The following is a 24,455-nucleotide window of genomic DNA, read 5'->3' as shown; positions in this document are numbered from 1 at the left end:
GACTGTCATAGAAAGGCAGTGGTGCTGTGCTATCTATGGTGTTTCTGTGTTAATTGTAGCAGCTTTTGCTGTGACTTTAGTGAATGAACATTTAGTGGACTTCTGATCTAAATCAGTCTAACATGTACAATTATACAGACAAAAAAAGGAGCGGCAATGATTCGGTTGTTAGATTTGTTTATGGATCTTGAACAACCCACCAGCTTTATATGTAAGCACCATTTTTTTGCTTTGTACACAGTCTCTTCTCTGTAGGCACCATGCAGGATTCAAAATGGCCTTTCGCGTTAGGTATCTCGTTTCCCTTTTAGTCATAACAGGTAATATGCATGGCAATGCAGGAAGTTAATGACATGCAAACACATCTCAAGAAGGTTTTCACAGCTACCGCGTTTCATCCACCAAACATTGCTCCCAAATTAAGGTGAGTCTTTCAAAGACAACCCAGATTGGACTTGAACCAACAATTCCAAGCCCCGAAGGTTGATGCCTTATCTATTAGGCCACTGGGCCATTTCGCCAATCATTTGTCATGGATCTTTTGTATGCCTTCAACAAGATGCCAACGCATGGAAAACTGCACTTTAGGATCTGGATGCCAGTTTGCATTCCGTCAAATAAGATGTGTGCAACTAATGGTCAAACATTTTCTTTGTGCAATCATCCACATTCGTGTCCCATTGGTCCTGGGGTATGGTTCTCGCGTATGGTGTGACTGGTCTTGAGTTTCAAATTCCAGACAAGGCCACTCTCATTAACTTGAAATCACAACCTTTCTGCAGCTATTTTCTTGTTTGCATTTCATCATCATCCACCTAACAAGAGACCATTAGTTGAAAGCCACGAGGTATTTGAAGTCAAGATCTCCATTACCAGAGCTTAGCGGAACCTTTTAGGTTCGTAACGTGACAGTGAGATTCAAGCAAGATTGGGTGAATCTTTATTTGAAGTGTGCAGCGAGTCTGAGAATTCGAAGCTAACTATTGTCCTCAGATCATCACGCCTAAGTTTTGAGAAGACCAGTCGGAATTGTTTCACACAACTTAAATTTAACCCAACAAAGACAACCCAGATGGGACTTGAACCCACAATCCCCAGCTTCGAAGGCTGATGCCTTATCCATTAGGCCACTGGGTCAACACTAGCCTTTGTCATATCTGATGTATGGCTCAGGAAGTTCTTGTAACTCAGAAAAACAGTACTTTAGGATCCCTATGCCATATTGCATTCAGACGATCTGGTGTGTACACCTAATGACAAAACAGCTTCTCTGAGGAGTTTTCCATTGTCATGTCGTTTTGACCTAAGGGTATGAACCTAGCTTTTGAGGGTAACACTGGATTGTCTTGCACAGTCAACTTAAAAGGAACTGCATCAAAGACAACCCAGTTGGTACTTTAAACCCACAATCCCCAGCTTCGAAGGCTGGTGCCTTATCCATTAGGCCACTGGGCTGTTTTTATACTTACTGTGAACTGTAATATGCCTCCAGAGAGTTGCTGACACACGTAACAAAAACAACATGAACAAAGAGTAGATTGGATTGGTCTCACAGAATTTCTTGTGGCACTGCAGGTTCCTTCTACAGGGCTCGTTGGTCTAGGAGTATGATTCTCGCTTAGGGTGCGAGAGGTCCCGGGTTCAAATCCCGGACGAGCCCTACGACTGTCATAGAAAAGCAGTGGTGCTGTGCTATCTATGGTGGTTGCTTAGGTGGTTGCTAGGCGGTTGCTAGGTGGTTGCTAGGTGGTTGCTAAGGTGTTGCTAGGTGGTTGCTAGGTGGTTGCTAGGTGGTTGCTAGGCGGTTGCTAAGGTGTTGCTAGGCGGTTGCTAAGGTGTTGCTAGGCGGTTGCTAAGGTGTTGCTAGGCGGTTGCTAAGGTGTTGCTAGGTGGTTGCTAAGGTGTTGCTAGGCGGTTGCTAAGGTGTTGCTAGGTGGTTGCTAGGCGGTTGCTAAGGTGTTGCTAGGTGGTTGCTAAGGTGTTGCTAGGTGGTTGCTAGGCGGTTGCCAAGGTGTTGCTAGGTGGTTGCTAGGCGGTTGCCAAGGTGTTGCTAGGCGGTTGCCAAGGTGTTGCTAGGTGGTTGCTAGGCGGTTGCTAAGGTGTTGCTAGGTGGTTGCTAGGTGGTTGCCAAGGTGTTGCTAGGTGGTTGCTAGGCGGTTGCCAAGGTGTTGCTAGGCGGTTGCCAAGGTGTTGCTAGGCGGTTGCTAAGGTGTTACTAGGTGGTTGCTAGGGTGTTGCTAAGGTGTTGCTAGGCGGTTGCTAAGGTGTTGCTAGGTGGTTACTAGGTGGTTGCTAAGGTGTTAGTAGGTGGTTGCTAAGGTGTTGCTAAGGTGTTGCTAGGCGGTTGCTAAGTTGTTGCTAGGTGGTTACTAGGCGGTTGCTAAGGTGTTGCTAGGTGGTTGCTAAGGTGTTGCTAGGTGGTTGCTAGGCGGTTGCTAAGGTGTTGCTAGGTGGTTGCTAGGCGGTTGCTAAGGTGTTGCTAGGTGGTTGCTAGGCGGTTGCTAAGGTGTTGCTAGGTGGTTGCTAAGGTGTTGCTAGGTGGTTGCTAGGCGGTTGCTAAGGTGTTGCTAGGTGGTTGCTAGGCGGTTGCTAAGGTGTTGCTAGGTGGTTGTTAAGGTGTTGCTAGGTGGTTGCTAGGCGGTTGCTAAGGTGTTGCTAGGTGGTTGCTAAGGTGTTGCTAGGTGGTTGCTAGGCGGTTGCTAAGGTCTTGCTAGGCGGTTGTTAGGTGGTTGCTAAGGTGTTGCTAGTGGGTTGCTAGGCGGTTGCTAAGGTGTTGCTAGGTGGTTGCTAGGCGGTTGCTAAGGTGTTGCTAGGTGGTTGCTAGGCAGTTGCTAAGGTGTTGCTAGGTGGTTGCTAGGCGGTTGCCAAGGTGTTGCTAGGTGGTTGCTAGGCGGTTGCTAAGGTGTTGCTAGGCGGTTGTTAGGCGGTTGCTAAGGTGTTGCTAGGTGGTTGCTAGGCGGGTTGCTAAGGTGTTGCTAGGTGGTTGCTAGGCGGTTGCTAAGGTGTTGCTAGGTGGTTGCTAGGCGGTTGCTAAGGTGTTGCTAGGTGGTTGCTAGGCGGTTGCTAAGGTGTTACTAGGTGGTTGCTAGGTGGTTGCTAAGGTGTTGCTAAGGTGTTGCTAGGTGGTTGCTAAGGTGTTGCTAGGTGGTTGCTAAGGTGTTGCTAGGTGGTTACTAGGCGGTTGCTAAGGTGTTGCTAGGTGGTTGCTAAGGTGTTGCTAGGTGGTTGCTAGGCGGTTGCTAAGGTGTTGCTAGGTGGTTGCTAGGCGGTTGCTAAGGTGTTGCTAGGTGGTTGCTAGGCGGTTGCTAAGGTGTTGCTAGGTGGTTGCTAGGCGGTTGCTAAGGTGTTACTAGGTGGTTGCTAGGTGGTTGCTAAGGTGTTGCTAAGGTGTTGCTAGGTGGTTGCTAAGGTGTTGCTAGGTGGTTGCTAAGGTGTTGCTAGGTGGTTACTAGGCGGTTGCTAAGGTGTTGCTAGGTGGTTGCTAAGGTGTTGCTAGGTGGTTGCTAGGCGGTTGCTAAGGTGTTGCTAGGTGGTTGCTAGGCGGTTGCTAAGGTGTTACTAGGTGGTTGCTAAGGTGTTGCTAGGCGGTTGCTAAGGTGTTGCTAGGCAGTTGCTAGGCGGTTGCTAAGGTGTTACTAGGTGGTTGCTAGGTGGTTGCTAAGGTGTTGCTAGGCGGTTGCTAAGGTGTTGCTAGGTGGTTACTAGGCGGTTGCTAAGGTGTTGCTAGGCAGTTGCTAAGGTGTTGCTAGGCGGTTGCTAAGGTGTTGCTAGGCGGTTGTTAGGTGGTTGCTAAGGTGTTGCTAGGTGGTTGCTAGGCGGTTGCTAAGGTGTTGCTAGGTGGTTGCTAGGCAGTTAAAAGAGCAGCATTTTGCTAAATATATTAGTCCTTTATTTGCTTTATATCCTGCTCTATATGTGTTGTTTTATTTTCATTTATTGATTAACTTGCTGCATTCGTTATTTAGTGTTTGAATACTGAAATAACAGTCATGGCTTAAATGGTTATATTTTACCATCAAATTGTAGATTATTTTATATCATTATTAACTTTTGATATAAAACTGCTGTGTAATTTAATTGATTGTCTAAAATGAAATAATTGCAGTGCTTTATTCTTTATTAGTGAAAGTGCCTATCCAAACACATATTTCTGCCACTACAACACAAATACACTATTATTGTTACATTATCATTGTTTAATTGTCTGTGATGTTCAGAGATTTGAAATATAATATTTATTCCTCCTCCAGTCATTTTCAATCATCACGTTACATTTTGGTCATTTTATCTCTAAATAAAGTTTAGGCAGAGCCGCGCAACATATGACCTCTAAATAAATAAGCTGCTGTGACATCTACCTATATTTAGCACCACTATTTGATAGAGCAGCAAAGTGTTCAGTCATGCGGTTGCTTTCGCTTTAATGAACATGGAAAAACTAGTTTCGGCTTTTGTTTAAATTTAATTGAGCTGTTTACATTGCGTTACCAAGGCAACTACTGATGTGTTTTGTGTAATGTTTCAAAGAGATTTGTCACAGCACAACAGTGTAAAATGAAACCGTATCCATGCTGTCTGGGCCTGTTTGGCACAGAATGGAACAATTTAGCATAAAGATTGATTCAGCACAACAGTAGAAAAGCGGTTATTGTTAGCCCCATAACAGTATATATCATAAGTAATCATCCATATAATGATTAAGCTTTTATTAATAACAGCATTTGAAAAAAATCCTCTGTAAGTGTGGAGGCGAGCTTCATCACATCAGCTGACAGCCCAAGCTTCACATTTGGCTTGTCGTTTTCCATCTACACTCCCTTGGTGCACATCAAAATCCCAGAGCATGCCAGAGACTCCAGTTCTGAGCACAGTTTGAAGAGTGTGGCCTGTCATGCATATATTGTTTGAAGTTACTGAATCTCTCCTTGAAAGGAATCATCATTTAATCTACAGAGTTGTGCTCTTCAGGATCCACCTGCAGCATCTCTCCCTAAATGAATTTAGCCACGCTCTGAGATTCCAGAGTTTGTCCTTCTTTTCCATCTCTGACACGGTCAAATTGTTTATAAAGTAAAATGAAGTCAACAGAGATTGGCATCTGTTATGGTACATCACATCAGAAACAGGGGTGTAGCGTGTGCCTGTCTGTCAATACACACAGACTGCAAATATTTACATTAGGCCCATCTTCAGGTACATGCCAAGCATCTTCTCCACTTCCTTATGGTTAGTGTTTACAGATGCTCCATTTTAGCAAGCTCTGCTCATTTGTGTTTGTTGTCAGAGCCTCAGTCATGTCTTCTGTCACAGACTTTTGGAAGTTCTACAGTGACGTGAGGAGGGAGATGGCATCATATGTGCTGTTGCTAGGTGTTTGAACAGAGTTCTGCATCTGAACAAAGTTTAGTCTGTTAAAAGATGTCAGTGTACCTGGCACCATACCTTTCAATGGATGCTAGAGAAAACTAGTTATAGAACATTTACACAATCAACACAATTGAACATGAACAAAACAGCTCTTAGTCTTTTGATTTACTTGAAGATCTTTAGAATCATTTTCTGTTCAAATCTCAAAAAGTGTGTTTCTTTAACTGAAGAATACGGTTTATTTTTTTTTTTCATTGAATTTTTGTCTTATTTTAAAACACATTTAATATTTAAACACAAACTGACATTTCCAACAGGGTTTTAGGACAAAACTTAATGTCAAATTAATATATTAATGTTGATAATGTAATGATATAAATGTTAATAAAACTAGGGCTGTCAACTGATTAAAAAATTAACTAATTAATCACACTTTTTATTAGTAATTTATCATGATTAATCACGAAACGCCATATTTATTACAGAAATAAAAACACAGGCATGTAAGAGCCATTTGAATTTCAAAACAATCAATGCCGATAACAAACAAAAATGATTTCCATGCTGGATTCTGCAAAAAAAAATCCAAAATACAGGCATTGCAGATATGGAAAATTATAATAAAGTATTAAATACAGACATTTGTACCCATTGTAAAGTTGTATTGCTGCGATTTGAGAACTATAATTATAAAGTAGAAATCATTTTGCTTAGTCCTGCTCAACATTTAGCCAGTTGCTAAGACAGTCCAGTCTATTGATATTATCGGGGGACAATGTGGCCAAGGGGTACATCAAAGGCACGTACCAAAGACTATAGACTTCTTACAGGGTTATGGTTATAAAAATTTGATGTTCTTGATCGTAGAATTAGATCAAATGCGATAAAGTACCTCCAGGTGGTTGTTTTCGCAGAATAAAGCCGATCAGTCTTATAAAACAGTGCATCACAAGTCTGTTGGGCATTATTCTGCGATAACAACTGCCTGTGTGTGATTTATACCTTACATAAAGATTGTGTATAACCTAGTGCCTTTTTGTTGGTTCACCTTTTGCTATTGAAGCAGCTCTAAAAATGTTTTTTGATCACTATTTTTAGGTGAGAATTGGCCCCAATACTTTAATCACAGGTGAACAGTTTGCCCATGTGCATTGGAATGACCCCAAAATGGCCACAAAAGATCTCTTAGTAGCCGTGTTTGGAAGGAACACCCTTAGTACACACTGCTGCACTGGCAAATGTTCAAATGCCTTCAGAGACAAAGCAGCTAAACCACGACTGGACTCCAAATAAGTCTCTGACATCATCGGTAAGTTTTTTTTCCTAATAAAATATTTTGTAAATATTGTCATATTTTAAGATATTAAAAACAAAAATATACAAATATAATTATATAATTACACTCAGGACTTTGCTATCTACTTTAAAAACTATGTCAGGCCTTGAGATTTAGCATTAAAATAAAATTGTCAATTATTTCTCAGAGTATTAGTCACTTGGCAGATAGAAAAAAATTCAAATAAAATAAGTCTGCATAAACAGTATTAATTAAGTATTAATTATGGTCAGACATTTATACATTTATAAATCTAAATCAGTGTGTTATGTGGAGTCAAGTTTAATTTTTGCTTTATGAGTTATTAGTTTTGTTAAACATAGTCATCTCTTAAATCAAATATAAAGTTAACATTTTTAAACAACCCATAGCTGGTTTGGGTACTGCTGAGTGCTGTGGCTGGAGGGAGGGGGGGGGGGGGGGGGGGATGGGCAGGGGGTTCTTTTGCTCTCAGATGTGGTTTGGGTCTAAATATGTTTCTTTTTCTTATCTCTGACAGTTTACATCAAGAATTAATAGAATGTTGAAGCCAGCCAAATAGGGAAGCCCATCTCCCAAAAATGCGCTGATTAAGTGAAAAATGACAAAAAGACACCACAATTTTGTGTAATTGTTTTAGAACTTTGTGTGTGAATATTTTTTATCTGCTCATATAATGAAAACTGAATTCAAATTGAACAATGTTGAAACAACAGAACATAATTTTGTTGCCCTTTTTAAATCAATATTTTCAGAGGTTTGTGCACTAATGCTGTTCTCTAATATAGGTTGCACAAAAATTAAGGTGTCAAGGTGACTTTTCATAAGACAGTCACAGATACAAAAGAAAAGTGTACATTTAGGATTCCATTAAAATCCCATATACTTGTCATATAAGTCGTATTAGACAATCTGATGGATTCCTTTAGGTTTTAAGGTTCCAAAAACAAATAGGAATTCTAAATGGAATCCTATACAGAAATCCTATTAGAATTTCTAACATATTTTGGAACCTTTCCTAAAGGATTCCAATAGGATTTCTTTATAGGATTCCATTGAGAATTCCAGTTGGAATTTCCACGTGGGGTGCGTGCGTACAATTCTGAACAGTATCTCAAGCATAAACGTCAGACATCCACTAGACTGTTTAGAGCTGACTCCAGACCTGTGAAACGGATCCACAATCAAATAGAACACACACACTTAAATATAATCTGTTTCTTATCCGAGGCTGAGTGCAGTCTCAGCCGTCTTTATCAAAACTGGTTAAAAACCGGTATAATCAACATTCAGGCAGTTATATCCTTACTACACAAAGTCTATCTTGAATAAAAAGTAGAATCACCTTAAAAGAATTAACTGTAAAAACAGCAAGATCCCTTAAGACATTTTAGATAGTATTAACTCTTAGAAATAACAACGGAGACAGCTGCTTCCGGTCCTCAGCCCTCAGCTCCACTCAAGGTCTCCGTGACCTCTGACCTAGTTTGGTGGCTCCTGAAAAAGTTATAAAGAGACAGGCAAACGCACTGAACATTCTTATATTAAGCAATGTGTTAACTTATTCATTAATTAAAATCAATTCAAAGTTAATTACTCATTCAAATAATCAAATAATTATATGAAAAAAATGAGAAACAAGATGGTGAGGAAAGGATAAACGTTGATTCATGCTGAGATGGATAGAAAGGTAGAAATCCGAATCCTCCACGCTCTACAAAAGTTGGCTTACACGCCCAAACAGGGACTTGAACCCAGAAACGTCAGATGAAAAGTCTGACGCTCTACCGACTGAGTTATGCGGGATCACTGGGGCATTAGCTTAGATTTAAGCGCTTGTGACGTGTCAGAGTAGCAGCGTGCACTGAAAAGTGAGCTGTACAAAACAGGTGGCAAGTGGCGGGTGTGATGCCAATGTGACCGTAAGGAATCCTGCCGTGACCCTGATTCGAAGCGGGGTTGCTGCGGCCACAATGCAGAGTACTAACCACAATCCGTTCACGGCGAGTTACCGGACAGCCGTTGTGGCCCCTGTGTGGCATGTTCCTCCCTCTGATTTGCCCCTTTCGGTTCAGTGAGCGCACGCTGTTGTTTTTCTCCTCCTACCAGCATGACGCTTTTCCCAAGTAACGCTGGAATTGCAAACGTTTGATGACTGTTGCAAGTTTAAAAAGGAAGAGGACGAGCACGTGGTCTGCAGGACTCGAACCAGCGCGAGAAGACCCCAATGGATTTCTAATGCACCACCTTAACCCCTCAGCCGCAACTACAAGACTGCCTGTGCTCTCCATGTCCTCATGCCTAGTACACGTGTTGTGCATCCAGCTGAAACTTTCAGCAAGCGATAGCTCACTGGCAAAAGCTGCGGCTCCACAAGAAGAGCCTTACACACCCGAACAGGGACTTGAACCCTGGACCCTCAGATTAAAAGTCTGATGCTTTACCGACTGAGCTATCCGGGCTCCACGGCGGCACCTCGCAAGTAGGCAAGGTTTCGGGTCGTGGTCGGCGCAGACCTTTACGGTGCACAAAAGTTTACCGTGAGGTGGGGTTTAAACTTGTGGTTGGTGTAGATGTTGCTAAAACACAACGGGTTACTGTGAGGTTGGGTTTATGGTTGTTGTAGGTGTAGACGTCAGTAAAATATCAAAGGTCCCGTTGCTCATATCGAATCCCTAGTCTTCCACACTTTAGGAAACGTAAACATTCAGGACGTGCCATTAGCACAGCCTGCACCAAAAGGAGGCTGGAGATGGCTTATGGATGGCATCAAAGAGTGCAACGCCAATGCCACCTTGAAAAGCCTGCCGTGACCCAGATTCGAACCGGGGTTGCTGCGGCTACAACGCAGAGTACTAACCACTATACGATCACGGCGAGCCACGGGACAGCCGCTGGAGCCTCACTCTCTGTCATCCGTCTTTGAAAATGGAGGGCCCCCAGGGCAGTCAGTTGGCACACGCTGCGGTTTTATTTTTGTCGCTTTACCCAACCAATACATCCCTTTTCCCAAGAAACACTGGAGTTGCCAACAATCACAGAAAGTCGCAAACTAAATCCTGCGCGCAGCCTGGACGTAGTCAGCAGCATTCGAACCTGTGCGGGGAGACCCCAATGGATTTCTAGTCCATCGCCTTAACCACTCGGCCACGACTACGAAGCTTGACCCTTCCGTTGTGCTCTTGCCTGGCGCATTGGTCGTGCTGCCCAATGACATGTAGAGCAAGCAAGAGCTCACCAGCAATAGATGTTGCTTGTAGGGATGGTATGCAGTTTAACCCAAAGAATGACCAGTCTTTCAGACAGAGTCAGAGATTTAAATAAATAAATAAAGTTTACTGAAGATGGTTTGCAGTTACATCAGCAGAAGCCAGCTTTAACACTCGCCATGAGTTCCAAGGGCGCTCTGCTTACAATTACAAATCAATAACAATTATACTCTCACATAAGGTCATTAACTGCGTCACGCATATAGGTGTTCTAACCTGATTGGATAAAACACAGATAGACTAGAAAAATTTCCACGTGGTGTGCGTGCGTACAATTCTGAACAGTATCTCAAGCATAAACGTCAGACATCCACTAGACTGTTTAGAGCTGACTCCAGATCTGTGAAACGGATCCACAATCAAATAGAACACACACACTTAAAGTATAATCTGTTTCTTATCCAAGGCTGAGTGCAGTCTCAGCCGTCTTTATCAAAACTGGTTAAAAACCGGTATAATCTACATTCAGGCAGTTATATCCTTACCGGCTGAAAACACTTTCTCATCACAGCTCAGACCTGCGTCCTCTTAAAAAAAACAGATGCAGTTGTCCTCCAGGAAACGGCATTTCAGAGCTGTGCCATGCCACTGCTGAGCTGCACCGTGAAAGACCTTGAAGTCATTAGGTGTTACCAAAGCCATGGTCCAAAAACATGGCCAAAAGCACATTTCGCCTGGGCCTTTTAGAACTGTGCTAGCATCAGTCTTGAAAAGAGCTGTGCATAAAGCAACTCTCCAGAAGCAGATGGAGTGGGGAAAATGTGCCACAAAGGGACAGCCAAAAAGGACTGGGCGACTTGGAAAAAAACTATCAAATCCCAATCTTGATGAGCCGTACAAGATGTTGCTGTCGATTTATTGAACGTTTCTCTAGGCAACATCAGAGTGTAGGGACTACAAAAAAAGCTAAATTGCGACTAGTCACTGGACTTGAATTATTCAATATGGGATTAAACACGCAGGCCCGCAATCAAACGTCACAAAAGCCACAGTTCCTCTCACAGAGAGAAAACGCAAAAGCAGCTGGGTGTTCCGTAGTCGGCAGGGTTCAAACCTGCGCGGGGAGACCCCAATGGATTTCAAGTCCATCGCCTTAACCTCTCGGCCACGACTACGCATGGTGTCAGCCAGTTGACTTTTTCTGCTGAATTTGGGCAACATTGAACGCAGCACAGTTGGGGCGTAAATGGCCTGAGGTTGTAAAAAGCAGCACAAGCATTGCTCGCAGTTAACAGGAACACGCTGCCGTGACCCGGATTCGAACCGGGGTTGCTGCGGCCACAACGCAGAGTACTGACCACTATACGATCACGGCACACCGCTCACTCACCGATAAGCTCTGCAGCTACCTGGACACTAAGGGACACTGGTTTGTTTGCAAGATTCAGAGGAGGACGGCTTTTCCGTTAGGGGGCAATGAGCAAAAACAGCAAGTGGACTTTGTGGAAATACCAACCGACGTAGTCGGCAGGGTTCGAACCTGCGCGGGCAGACCCCAATGGATTTCGAGTCCATCGCCTTAACCTCTCGGCCACGACTACACCTGGCCTTGACTCGTTTGCTCTGTTGGCCGGATGTGGGCAACACTAGATACAGCAGAGGTTGGGGTGAGAAATCCAGCCGTGGCCTGAGGTGACAAAAACTCAGCCCAGCATGGCTTTCCGTTAACAGGTACGCGCTGCTGTGACCGGGATTCAAACTGGGATTTCTCTGGCCACAACACAGAGTACGGATCACTGTACGGTCGCGGCAAACCACTGTCGCTCACCCACAGCTGCCTGGTCTCTAAGTGACAGGGGCTTTTTTGTGAGATGCAGAGGAGGATTGCAATTACGTATAGGAGGCTTGAAGAAAAGAGAACAACAACATATGTGGACGTGCAAAACAACGTAGTCGGCAGGATGCAAAGCTGCGCGGGGAAACCCCAATGGATTTCTAGTCCATCGCCTTAACCACTCGGCCACGACTACAGACGTCTACTTTCTCTCTCCTGCTGAGGTGGCAACCAAGCACAGGGTCAACAGGGGTAGAGGAAGGTGCACTAGCTCTTGTACAACTTTTCCGTACAATCTCTGGGAAGCAGGGACAGCATAGCTCTCTAATCTAACACACTCAGCTAACTTCATGGGCACTCTTTCCACACAAGCTGATGATCTGAATTCAGAGCAACGTGCTCTCGCAGGCCACACCACAATGGACAGCCACCAAGTGATATGAAAATAACAACAAGGTCTCTGACAAACAGACAGGCCTTCGCCCGAACAGGGACTTGAACCCTGGACCCTCAGATTAAAAGTCTGATGCTCTACCGACTGAGCTATCCGGGCTCCTGTTTGCGGAAGCACCTGTTTGCGGAGTTGGCCCTCTGCAAGCCCCTTGCCCCCGACAACACTTTCTCATCACAGCACAGACCTGCGTCCTCTTAAAAAAAACAGATGCAGTCGTCCTCCAGGAAACGGCGTTTCAGAGCTGTGCCATGCCACTGCTGAGCTGCACCGTGAAAGACATTGAAGTCATTAGGTGTTACCAAAGCCATGGTCCAAAAGCATGACCAAAAGCACATTTTGCCTGGGCCTTTTGGAACTGTGCTAGCATCAGTCTTGAAAAGAGCTGTGCATAAAGCAACTCTCCAGAAGCAGATGGAGTGGGGAAAATGTGCCACAAAGGGACAGCCAAAAAGGACTGGGCGACTTGGAAAAAAAAAAATCAAATCCCAATCTTAATGAGCCGTACAAGATGTTGCTGTCGATTTATTGAACGTTTCTCTAGGCAACATCAGAGTGTAGGGACTACAAAAAAAGCTAAATTGCGACTAGTCGCTGGACTTGAATTATTTAATATGGGATTAAACACGCAGGCCCGCAACCAAACGTCGCAAAAGCCACAGTTCCTCTCACAGAGAGAAAAAGCAAAAACAGCTGGCTGTTCCGTAGTCGGCAGGGTTCGAACATGCGCTGGGAGAGCCCAATGGATTTCAAGTCCATCACCTTAACCTCTCGGCCACGACTACACATGGTGGCAGCCTGTTGACTTTTTCTGCTGAATGTGGGCAACATTGAACGCAGCACAGTTGGGGCATAAATGGCCTGAGGTTGTTAAAAGCGGCACAAGCATTGCTCGCAGTTAACAGGAACACGCTGCCGTGACTGGGGTTGCTGCGGCCACAACGCAGAGTACTGACCACTATACGATCACGGCACACCACTCGCTCACCGATAAGCTCTGCAGCTGCCTGGACACTAATGGACACTGGTTTGTGACCGGGATTCAAACTGGGATATCTCTGGCCACAACACAGAGTACGGATCACTGTACGGTCGCGGCAAACCACTGTCGCTCACCCACAGCTGCCTGGTCACTAAGTGACAGGGGCTTGTTTGTGAGATGCAGAGGAGGATTGCAATTACGTATAGGAGGCTTGAAAGAAAAGAGAACAACAACATAAGTGGACGTGCAAAACAACGTAGTCGGCAGGATTCGAACCTGCGCAGGGAAACCCCAATCGATTTCTAGTCCATCGCCTTAACCACTCGGCCACGACTACAGACATCTGCTTTCTCTCTCCTGCTGAGGTGGCAACCAAGCACAGGGTCAACAGGGGTAGAGGAAGGTGCACTAGCTCTTGTGCAACTTTTCCGTACAATCTCTGGGAAGCAGGGAAAGCAGAGCTCTCTAACACACTCAGCTAACTTCATGGGCACTCTTTCCACACAAGCTGATGATCTGAATTCAGAGCAAAAGCCACAGTTCCTCTCACAGAGAGAAAAAGCAAAAGCAGCTAGCTGTTCCATAGTCGGCAGGGTTCAAACCTGCGCGGGGAGACCCCAATGGATTTCAAGTCCATCGCCTTAACCTCTCGGCCACAATTACGCATGGATGCAGCTCGTTGACTTTTTTTGCTGAATTTGGGCAACATTGAACGCAGCACAGTTGGGACATAAATGGCCTGAGGTTGTAAAAAGCTGCACAAGCATTGCTCGCAGTTAACAGGAACACGCTGCCGTGACCCGGATTCGACTTTGTGGAAATACCAACCGACGTAGTCGGCAGGGTTCGAACCTGCGCGGGGAGAGCCCAATGGATTTCAAGTCCATCGCCTTAACCTCTCAGCCACTACTACACCCGGTCTTGATTCGTTTGCTCTGTTGGCCGGATGTGGGCAACACTAGATACAACAGAGGTTGTGCTAGCTCTTGTACAACTTTTCCGTACAATCTCTGGGAAGCAGGGACAGCATAGCTCTCTAATCTAACACACTCAGCTAACTTCATGGGCACTCTTTCCACACAAGCTGATGATCTGAATTCAGAGCAACGTGCTCTCGCTGGCCACACCACAATGGACAGCCACCAAGTGGCTGAAAGTCTTATGCTCTACCGACTGAGCTATCCGGGCTCCTGTCTGCGGAAGCACCTGTTAGCGGAGTTGGCCCTCTGCAAGCCCCTTGCCCCCCGACACCACTTTCTCATCACAGCACAGACCTGCGTCCTCTTAAAAAAAACAGATGCAGTCGTCCTCCAGGAAACGGCGTTTCAGAGCTGTGCCATGCCACTGCTGAGCTGCACCGTGAAAGACCTTGAAGTCATTAGGTGTTACCAAAGCCATGGTCCAAAACCATGGCCAAGCACATTTCGCCTGGGCCTTTTGGAACTGTGCTAGCATCAGTCTTGAAAAGAGCTGTGCATAAAGCAACTCTCCAGAAGCAGATGGAGTGGGGAAAATGTGCCACAAAGGGACAGCCAAAAAGGACTGGGCGACTTGGAAAAAAAACTATCAAATCCCAATCTTGATGAGCCGTACAAGATGTTGCTGTTGATTTATTGAACGTTTCTCTAGGCAACATCAGAGTGTAGGGACCACAAAAAAAGCTAAATTGCGACTAGTCGCTGGACTTGAATTATTTAATATGGGATTAAACACGCAGGCCCGCAACCAAACGTCGCAAAAGCCACAGTTCCTCTCACAGAGAGAAAAAGCAAAAGCAGCTGGCTGTTCCGTAGTCGGCAGGGTTCGAACCTGCGCAGGGAGACCCCAATGGATTTCAAGTCCATCGCCTTAACCTCTCGGCCACGACTACGCATGGTGGCAGCCTGTTGACTTTTTCTGCTGAATGTGGGCAACATTGAACGCAGCACAGTTGGGGCTTAAATGGCCTGAGGTTGTAAAAAGCAGCACAAGCATTGCCCGCAGTTAACAGGAACACGCTGTCGTGAGCCGGATTCGAACCTGGGTTGCTGCGGCCACAACGCAGAGTACTGACTGCTATACAATCACGGCACACCACTCGCTCACCGATAAGCTCTGCAGCTGCCTGGACACTAAGGGACACTGGTTTGTGACCGGGATTCAAACTGGGATATCTCTGGCCACAACACAGAGTACGGATCACTGTACGGTCGCGGCAAACCACTGTCGCTCACCCACAGCTGCCTGGTCACTACGTGACAGGGGCTTGTTTGTGAGATGCAGAGGAGGATTGCAATTATGTATAGGAGGCTTGAAAGAAAAGAGAAAAGAGACGTGCAAAACAACGTAGTCGGAAGGATTCAAACCTGCGCGGGGAAACCCCAATGGATTTCTAGTCCATCGCCTTAACCACTCGGCCACGACTACAGACTTCTGCTTTCTCTCTCCTGCTGAGGTGGCAACCAAGCACAGGGTCAACAGGGGTAGAGGAAGGTGCACTAGCTCTTGTGCAACTTTTCCGTACAATCTCTGGGAAGCAGGGAAAGCATAGCTCTCTAACACACTCAGCTAACTTCATGGGCACTCTTTCCACACAAGCTGATGATCTGAATTCAGAGCAAAAGCCACAGTTCCTCTCACAGAGAGAAAAAGCAAAAGCAGCTGGCTGTTCCATAGTCGGCAGGGTTCGAACCTGTGCGGGGAGACCCCAATGGATTTCTAGTCCATCGCCTTAACCTCTCGGCCACGACTACGCATGGTGTCAGCTCATTGACTTTTTCTGCTGAATTTGGGCAACATTGAACGCAGCACAGTTGGGGCATAAATGGCCTGAGGTTGTAAAAAGCGGCACAAGCATTGATCGCAGTTAACAGGAACACGCTGCCGTGACCCGGATTCGAACCGGGGTTGCTGCGGCCACAACGCAGAGCACTGACCACGGCACACCGCTCGCTCACTGATAAGCTCTGCAGCTGCCTGGACACTAAGGGACACTGGTTTGTTTGCGAGATTCAGAGGAGGACGGCTTTTCCGTTAGGGGGCAATGAGCAAAAACAGCAAGTGGACTTTGTGGAAATACCAACCGACATAGTCGGCAGGGATCGAACCTGCGCAGGGAGACCCCAATGGATTTCGAGTCCATCGCTTTAACCTCTCAGCCACGACTACACCTGGCCTTGACTCGTTTGCTCTGTTGGCCGGATGTGGGCAATACTAGATACAGCAGAGGTTGGGATGAGAAATCCAGCCGTGGCCTGAGGTGACGAAAACTCAGCCCAGCATGGCTTTCCGTTAACAGGTACGCGCTGCTGTGACTGGGATTTAAACTGGGATTTCTCTGGCCACAACAGTACGGATCACTGTACGGTCACGGCAAACCACTGTCGCTCACCCACAGCTGCCTGGTCACTAAGTGACAGGGGCTTGTTTGTGAGATGCAGAGGAGGATTGCAATTACGTATAGGGGGCTTGAAAGAAAAGAGAACAACAACATAAGTGGACGTGCAAAACAACATAGTCGGCAGGGTTCGAACCTGCGCGGGGAAACCCCAATGGATTTCTAGGCCATCTAGTCCATCCTAGATTAAAAGTTGCTCTACCGACTGAGCTATCTGGGCACCTGTCTGCGGAAGCACCTGTTTGCGGAGTTGGCCCTCTGAAAGCCCCTTGCCATAGCTTAGCGGAACCTTTTAGGTTCATCTCAAGAAGGTTTTCACAGCTACTGTGTTTCATCCACCAAACATTGCTCCCAAATTGAAGTGAAACCTTCAAAGACAACCCAGATGGGACTTGAACCAACAATCCCAAGCCCCGGAGGTTGATGCCTTATCTATTAGGCCACTGGGCCATTTTGCCCAGTACCGCCACTCCCTATACGCAGAGTACGCAGGCTGTGTAGGGCCTCACCTCCGAAGGGGGGCACCATCTCCAGTGCTCAAAAAAAAAAATCTCTTCCTTGTATATTAATATTAACAAAAGAATTAATATACATAAAAAATAATAAATATATATTTTAAATGCATTTCATGAAGAATGCAAAAAAACATGTGACACGTGTCAAGACATTTTTTGCATTCACGCGCGCGTACGCGCATTCACGCGGCCCGGTCCACCTGTGTTCGCGCCTTTGTGGCTGCTAGCAGATAGATTAATGCAATACAATGCTCGGGAAAAGACAACAACAGTCTGGGGCTAAGAAGAGAAAAAGAAAAAAAACACAAGATGAATCCCGAAATGAATCCCGAATCTGAAAATCATATTTTATTTGAAGCAACATTACATTAGCGAGGTGAATTAATTAACCCTAAACATCGCCACAACTCCAACCAATCTGCCTGATTCGCAGTGTAAACTCAGTTTATGTGAATTAATTTCGTGCTTTGCTGCCATTCATTGTTTTTGAGCTATGGTAAGACATACATTTTTTTTTTGTTAAAATACTTTTTTTCCACAATAAACCAAGCCGTTTTCTATAGAAGCCAGTTCCCAACTTTGAATAAAAAAGAGAAAAAAAGATGTTTGAGTGGGTTATGGAGACTATAATTCTATTTAACTAAGGCATTGGGAATTATAAAGCACTAAACAGACCATCTGAAACTAAGCTGTAGGTTGTGTGATTCCTTCAAAAGGATAAAATTAATTCTATATTATTTATCCATTATTCATTCATTCATTACAACCTTTTTTCATAGAATTGCGTGAGAAAAACTAAAAATTCCGAGTTCTAAAACTCAAATTCTGAGATATAAATTCACAATTCCGAGTCATAAAATCAGAATTTAGATTCTGTCATGCAATTCTGATATATAATGTTGCAATTGTTTAATATAAAAAGTCAGAATTCTGAGAGTTTTTTCCTGTTAAGAATCCACAGTGTGCATCATGTATCATAGCAACCACTGTGTTGCGTCATCTATGATACCATAGACATATTTCTATGTACAATACATATGTCTGCAGTTCCCTTGTACACCCCATGAGGGCACCCTTACAACATGAAATGAATATAGCTGCTGAATTCAGGAAAATTCACATCAACAAAATGTATATCATATTGTTACACATAATGGATAAATATTTTCCAGTGTTGGTTTGACACCAGATTAATAAAGGGACTAAACTGAAAAGAAAAAGAATGAATGAAAAATGGATAAATAATATAGAATTAATTTTAGCCTTTTGAAGGAATCACACAACCTACAGCTTAGTTTCAGAAGACATGTCTGTTTATTTATGTTAAGCATTATCTTATAATGTAAAGATTTTATTTAATGTTTAAGTATAATTTTTGTTTTATTAATGACCTTTTGTAAATGGTTGAAAATAAGGAAAACTCCATTCCAAACATTTTATCATATATATATATATATATATATATATATATATATATATATATATATATATATATATATATATATATATATATATAATACACATAAATAAATACACGTTTCAATGCATATTTTTGTGTATATGTTTTTTTTTTTGTGGTTTTGGTGGGGGCACCACTGCAAAATTCTGCTTAGGGCACCATTTTGGCCAGCAGCGGCCCTGGATAGATATACAGATGGATAGCAATTATGCAGGTAATTTAAATATAACATAAAAATCTATATGAACTGTGAGAAACAGACACGGCTAAGGTTTTATTGCTATTCGTATATATAGCATGATAATACTCACCCTCAAGATGATGAATGTAACTCGAAATGTAGAATTTGAACCTCTTCTCTTCTTTGCTGCTTGGTGTGACAGCTCTCTGTCTCACGATTCGATTAATGTCCTTCACGATAAACCGAGGAAACTCTTAGAAACAGCGAGTGTAATCTATCATCCTCACCTGCGCCATCCGCTTAAAGCGAGCGATGTGCTGCAGCGGAAGTTGTCCTGCGGACTAACCGCAAACGCGGAAGAGATCGTGCATAGAGTCCAATAGCTGAAAGGAGAAGCGTCACCATCCAATTAGCTCTAAAAAACTTGAGATGGTCCCGCCCTCTCTCTTATGAATGGGCTCTGTGACAAAGATTTTGTGAATGAATTGGCCAGATTTGCTTGTTATTTTAATCACATATTTAATCACAGATATCATATTTTAAACTTTAGTTGATGTGTAATGTAGCTGTGTGAACATAAACAGCATCTCTGAATGTAAAATGCTCAAAGTTCAACGCAAAGGGAGACCTTGGTTTTTACAGAGTTAGCTTAGTAAAACCTACAATAAACAAATTTTGGGGACTACAAAACAATACTTCCGGGCAAGTGAGATCACAAACATACTTTTACCACGCGCACACACTGCCCAGAGGCACTGTAATGTTACAGCAGAGAAAGCTGAAATGCCGTTTAAACGCTGCTTTTCAACAGAGCTTCTTCTGTTTCTGTATTTGAGCTTCCAAATGACACGGCACAAAGACAGAAGTGCTTACAGTTCAATTTTAATTATGTTTCAGAGAATTATAAAATACATAGCAAGCATGATTTGACAAAACACAGCTTCCAGAATTTCTCCCAGTTGACTCAGTTAAAGTCTCCTCAAAGAAGGAGTAGCTCCAACAAGCAGAAGCTGTAGCATGTGAGTTTTTATTTGTTAAAATGTATCATGACATGTACAGTGTCTAGCCTTAACGGTATTGTAGCAAAGATGTAAACAATAGGAAATGCTGTTTGGCACCGCTCCATTATCATTGTTTTAAATATTCTAATAGCTCTTTTTTAACATAGTCTACACATGTTAAATCATTCAAATGATTAGGGTTAAATCGACAAAATGTCTTTTTGGGTTTATTGTCCAGGTACACTGTTAAATATACCCCTGCATGATCTGAGATGTCTCTTGTTCCTATTTTAGTCTTTTATTTTATGTTGATCTGAACCAAACATAAAAAAATAATAAATTCTAGAATGAGACATGTGGGTGGAAGTATATTCTTTTTTAAGAGGGTATATGTCTCTCCATACGTCTATTAAGCATAATTCTTTCATCATATATCTTATTTGTCTAGTTTCTTGACTAATTTACTTATTTGAAGATGAGTCCAATTTAGGATGAAGTTGTACATTCCAGTCTCCCCCACAGATCAACGTACCCAAGGTCTCCTTGGCTATAATAGTAAATAGTTTTTTGAGAAATGCTTTGTCTTTTTCAGGTGGTCTATTTATATTGACTAATGTACCTTCGTTTCGGTCGACAGTTCCTTTAATTAGGTTATATCGTTTTTCTTTATCAGTAATCTTTATCAGAAATTAATTGGAAGTTGATTTTATTTGAGATTAATGCCATTGCTCCTCATTTACGACCATTATTATATGAGGAAAAGAAAACCTTAAATCCCATTTTTTCTACTTTCTTATGTTCTGTATCAGAAAGATGTCTCTTGCCAGAAGATTATCTTTTGCTTTTCTCTTTTCATTTTAGCCACGAGTTTGCTTCTTTTAATCGGATTTAGTAACCCATTAATATTCAAAGTAATTACTCTATATTACTGTTTTTGCATATACTATAATCAGATGTTATTGCGAAGATCACGGTGACCGGAACATGAAAAACACAAACATGAATATCTTGAACCACATAAAAAAACATAATGAAAAAGGTCTCCAAACCTTGAAGTCTTAAAATAACTTCTTAATGTGAGGGGAAAGCCTTCCTTCTCTAAAGGGCCCCTTCCTTGCTGTGCCTATTGCACAAAAAATGTTAACGAATATATTCAGAGCCCATATCTGGCATTATTATATTCTTGTATTTCTGGCTAGGTTTTCAAGTTAAATATTTCTACTAATTGTAGCAAGGGATTTTCGTTGTATAAATTAGAATCCCTTTATGTCTTCCTACCAGTATGTTACTCAATGACTTGAGTCTTGGTGTGCTCTAATCATTCATCTTGTGTAATTGGTCAGTTCAGTTAAATACCATTCTTCCTTCAAACGATTTAAATGTCCATCATCTGTGAATTAAGTCAAGAAGTTTTACCAGTCTCTCAGAGTTCTTTGTTAGGATCTGTCAGGTTTTACCCTTCTTTCAAATGGAGCTAGCATTGTCCCTTTGAAATTCACATAGTTTTCCCAGATCTTCACTTGATGTTTTTCCTTACTTTTCTTCCATGTCACTCCTTTTGCCAAGGTCTTTGTTTCACTTTCCCAGAGATTCCTATAACAGTTTCTTCTTCGCTGTTTATCAGTCCTTTTTCTTTCAGATCTCTTGATGCCTCCGTCATCGAATTGTAAATGACCGGCCCGTTTTCCAGAAAGATTCTACGTTTCGCTGGCGGTGGTGTTTGGAACTTAATCCCCTTTTCTTTCAGAATTTTTCTTAAAGGAGCAAAAGCCCGTCTTTTCTGTTGGATCTCAGGTGGGTAGTCTTGGTCAAAGAAAATCCTTTTATCTTTCCAGTGTATTACGTTCTTTCTCCATGCGGAGGACCAGTTTATTTGTTTTGTATTCCAGGAAGAATACCACCACTGATCTAGGGTGGCATCAGCGGGTGGTTTTGGTCCGAGTGCCCGGTAACACCATTGGCTTTTAAGGTTCAATTAGTCGAGTAACAGCTCCATTTTGATAATCTTTCCACCAAGTCTTGGATATTATTCCATTCGCTTCCTTCCGGGATTCCAAAAATCCGAAAATTATTTCTACGTGATTCTAGATCTAACAGTTTCTCTTGTAAATTTTCTTGAATTTGGATGGTTTGATCGAGCATTTCTTTCATCTCAGCAATGTTCTCCTCCTATTCTCCAACTCGCTTCTCCACATCGTTGACCTGCCATTGCATTTAGGTCCGTGATAGGGCCATCCAGTTTTTTATTGACTTCTTGTTTAAAGTTACTTAGTTCCATTTTCACATGTTTTGCGAGAGAATCTTGGAAGGTGGTTAAATCGCATTTAATATCCATCTGGAAAGCTTTGATGTCCGTATGTATTGCTGCAATGCTAGCTGACAGGCTATCAGCTGTCCAGTCCGTCTCTGATTTTTCATCAGTTGATTTCTCATTTTTTTCAGGTTTCAATGGTTGTTTTTGTCCCCCTCCATGTTATTTAAATATGGATGTAAAAAGGAGGATTAATACCAGTGTGTATGGGAGCGCTCTTTCTATGCTGCTACATGTGTCTACGCCATACCAGAAACCATCCTATGTGTTTCTTAAGCTGCCCCAAATGAGTGAAACTCTGTACACACTGATCATGTCTAGGGTTTCTCTCCAGTGTGAATCCTCTCATGTGTTTTCAGGGTTCTTGAGTGAGTAAACCTCTTACTGCACTATAAACACTTGTACGGGTTTTCTCCAGTGTGAATCCTCTTGTGCCGTTTCAATTCTGCAGCTGTGATAAAAGTCTTCTCACACTCCAAGCACATATACTCTCTCACACCAGTGTGGATCTTTGTGTGTTTATTAAGGTGTGATAATTGGCTGAAACTCTTCCCACACTGGGTGCATGTGAATGGTTTCTCTCCAGTGTGAATCCTCATGTGTTTATTAAGGGATGATGATTGGCTGAAACTCTTCCCACACTGGTTGCATGTGAATGGTTTCTCTCCAGTGTGGATCATCATGTGTTGATTAAGGTGTGATGAGTGGATGAAACTCTTCCCACAATGAGTGCATGTGAATGGTTTCTCTCCAGTGTGGATCATCATGTGTTGATTAAGGTGTGATAATTTGCTGAAACTCTTCCCACACTGGTTGCATGTGAATGGTTTTTCACCAGTGTGGATCATCATGTGTTGATTAAGGTGTGACGATTTGCTGAAACACTTCCCACACTGAGTACATGTGAATGGTTTCTCTCCTGTGTGAAGCATCATGTGTTGATTAAGGTTTGATGATTGGCTGAAACTCTTCCCACACTGAGTGCATGTGAATGGTTTCTCTCCAGTGTGAATTCTCATGTGTTTATTAAGGTATGATGATTGGCTGAAACTCTTCCCACATTGAGTACATGTGAATAGTTTCCTGGTGTGAATCATCATGTGTTGATTAAGGCATGATGATTGGATGAAACTCTTCCCACACTGAGTGCATGTGAATGGTTTCTCTCCTGTGTGGATCATCATGTGAATCTTAAGCTTGCTTTTGCTTGCCAAACTCTTTCCACACTGGTCCGGGTAGGGGTACTTTTGTGGTCGTAAGTTTCCAGAGGTCCGGGGGGGCTTAGGACCTTTGGCCACCCCTCACTTGGGGGCCGGGTCCGGGGATGGTGCCGGCGGTGCTGGAGACTCTTCTTTAAGGGGAAGACACCCCCCCCCCCCTCAGGTAGGGAGATCTGCTGGTTGGAGTGCAGCTACATTGCTTAACCACAATTGGACGGAGGCAGCCAGAGAAGCTTCATCGTGCTAAGAGCTTTAAAGATACCTGTGTTAAAACATTTGGCTCCGCAGCACTAGCAACAGCAAAGCTTAACACAGTGAAGGTAACTCTGCAGAACATTTGGAAGAAGGGCAGAAGATTGAAAAAGAAGCACTGAAAGACACCCCAAGTGTGCACTGCTGCGATGAAAATTTCAGATGAGCACATCCAAGCAGAGCTTAAACAAAAAAGCTGTTTCCAATTGTGAGCTGGCTCCACAGTAGCCCATTCATTGAATCTATCCACAGTTGAACTTGTTTGCGCTTCATATTCAGGGGCTTCAGGAAGTTGTTTCCTATTCTCACTCCAGTCACTGCTTCCATCACACAGCAGGTGGATTACCCTGGACTTTGAAGTGATGAAGCAACGTTTCCATTAGGCTTATGCTTAGACTTTATTCCATACTATCAGGGGATAATTATGTGGTGGATCTATGGAAGTTTTGAACACCACCTTTGCATTCTTGTGCAAGATCTGTAGGCAGCTTTTCGTCCCAGCCAAGGCCTTGTTGTATACACATCTCTTGAAAAAACAAAAGCTTGGATTCCGGCTTTTCTGTATCACTCTTTATACTTCTCAGCATCAGCGTTGTCTTTCCTTAAATTTTCAGTGTCCAACTTTTGCAGATAACAGGCCTAAGAGTTATTGATCACATAATTGATCAGTGACTGGACCTTCTTTGTCGACTTCTGTTTCAGTGTTATGCTAAAGTTTTATTGTGGAACTGCATGCAGCTCTCAGATTTCTGAGTAGTCTTTCAATTCTGTCCATCATTGTTTCTTGCTAGTTTTCCGGGTTTCGGTACCTGGATTGTAAGCTGGATCCAAATGGTACAGTATGACTATTTAACTGTCACGCTGAGACAAGGAATGGACAAACAACGACGTAATATAAATGAAAAGACTTTAATAAGCCAAAGAGCAGAACAGGAAACACAGGGTAGTAACATCAACGACCGACAAGCAACAGAGCAAACAA

General features: G+C 43.3%; 10 non-coding genes across 10 annotated transcripts; 1 reads left to right on the top strand and 9 right to left on the bottom strand.

The window, feature by feature from the left end:
• Positions 1-1,064: 1,064 nt before the first annotated feature.
• trnar-ucg (transfer RNA arginine (anticodon UCG)) lies at positions 1,065-1,137 on the bottom strand. Its single transcript has one exon. It is a non-coding gene; the product is annotated as a tRNA-Arg (tRNA).
• A 451-nt stretch (positions 1,138-1,588) lies between these two features.
• On the top strand, positions 1,589-1,660 carry trnap-agg (transfer RNA proline (anticodon AGG)). Its single transcript has one exon. It is a non-coding gene; the product is annotated as a tRNA-Pro (tRNA).
• A 7,411-nt stretch (positions 1,661-9,071) lies between these two features.
• Positions 9,072-9,144, bottom strand: trnak-uuu (transfer RNA lysine (anticodon UUU)). Its single transcript has one exon. It is a non-coding gene; the product is annotated as a tRNA-Lys (tRNA).
• A 1,840-nt stretch (positions 9,145-10,984) lies between these two features.
• Positions 10,985-11,066, bottom strand: trnas-uga (transfer RNA serine (anticodon UGA)). The gene has a single exon. It is a non-coding gene; the product is annotated as a tRNA-Ser (tRNA).
• A 128-nt stretch (positions 11,067-11,194) lies between these two features.
• trnah-gug (transfer RNA histidin (anticodon GUG)) lies at positions 11,195-11,266 on the bottom strand. The gene has a single exon. It is a non-coding gene; the product is annotated as a tRNA-His (tRNA).
• A 144-nt stretch (positions 11,267-11,410) lies between these two features.
• On the bottom strand, positions 11,411-11,492 carry trnas-cga (transfer RNA serine (anticodon CGA)). Its single transcript has one exon. It is a non-coding gene; the product is annotated as a tRNA-Ser (tRNA).
• A 713-nt stretch (positions 11,493-12,205) lies between these two features.
• trnak-uuu (transfer RNA lysine (anticodon UUU)) lies at positions 12,206-12,278 on the bottom strand. The gene has a single exon. It is a non-coding gene; the product is annotated as a tRNA-Lys (tRNA).
• A 1,135-nt stretch (positions 12,279-13,413) lies between these two features.
• On the bottom strand, positions 13,414-13,495 carry trnas-aga (transfer RNA serine (anticodon AGA)). The gene has a single exon. It is a non-coding gene; the product is annotated as a tRNA-Ser (tRNA).
• A 1,451-nt stretch (positions 13,496-14,946) lies between these two features.
• trnas-uga (transfer RNA serine (anticodon UGA)) lies at positions 14,947-15,028 on the bottom strand. Its single transcript has one exon. It is a non-coding gene; the product is annotated as a tRNA-Ser (tRNA).
• A 1,195-nt stretch (positions 15,029-16,223) lies between these two features.
• Positions 16,224-16,305, bottom strand: trnas-cga (transfer RNA serine (anticodon CGA)). Its single transcript has one exon. It is a non-coding gene; the product is annotated as a tRNA-Ser (tRNA).
• Between the last annotated feature and the right edge of the window lie 8,150 nt (positions 16,306-24,455).

The sequence above is a fragment of the Danio aesculapii genome, unplaced genomic scaffold, assembly GCF_903798145.1.
Source record: "Danio aesculapii unplaced genomic scaffold, fDanAes4.1, whole genome shotgun sequence".
NCBI classification, from domain to species: domain Eukaryota; kingdom Metazoa; phylum Chordata; class Actinopteri; order Cypriniformes; family Danionidae; genus Danio; species Danio aesculapii.
This window is presented reverse-complemented; position numbering and strand designations above follow the sequence as displayed.